The sequence below is a fragment of the Penaeus monodon genome, chromosome 32 (assembly GCF_015228065.2).
Source record: "Penaeus monodon isolate SGIC_2016 chromosome 32, NSTDA_Pmon_1, whole genome shotgun sequence".
Lineage (NCBI taxonomy): Eukaryota > Metazoa > Arthropoda > Malacostraca > Decapoda > Penaeidae > Penaeus > Penaeus monodon.
This window is the reverse complement of record NC_051417.1, coordinates 7,757,284-7,758,018: the sequence shown is the minus strand read 5'-3', so window position 1 is coordinate 7,758,018 and position 735 is coordinate 7,757,284.

Genomic DNA, 735 nt, shown 5'->3' with positions numbered 1-735 from the left:
GCCCATATTATGATATTTGTGAGAGTATGTTTTGCTCTTTGTGGTTCTTGAAGTAAAATCGGGGCACTGATCATAAACTTTCACGAAATGATTTAATTTTTCCGGGGCTCTAAACCCACAAGTTATTCAGTAGAGATTATCACGTAAATTGTAGAAACCCGTCTCCTGCCAAACCGTTTAATTATGTTCATGTGTGGTGGTACGGTGTTTTGTGCGCGGCGGGCTTGTATTATGTAATATAATCGATCATGCTTTTGTTTTTCTTTCTTTGAAGAGAGACCAAGATTTTTTAAATCTACCCGATACTGAAACGTGACTTTAAGTATCTGAAAAAAGTGTGTCTTCCTTTCCCCCACTGTGCAGTGTTTCAGTTATTGTACACATAAAAATTCAAGAAACATACGGCAAAAAGGGAGAGAAACAATAATGCTTCAAAATCTCGGAAATGCAACCACTTTCGTAAAAAAACATTTGACTTGGTTATCGGGAAGGGGAACACACACATTTTTGGTTTTAATTTTTTCTGTGAAAACCGTGTCGGGATAGCTGATTTATTATTTGCCACTCCGTCTTCTATTTTGTATTAGAACAACTAAAAAAATTAAGTAAATGCACGACATTTGAAACGAAAAGCGATATAAAAAATGTATGATAAGATAAACCCAAAATATCCCGTAATAGCGGCCCTATAAAAAACTGAGGCCACTTCAGCCACCCCAACTTCTCTTAATGACT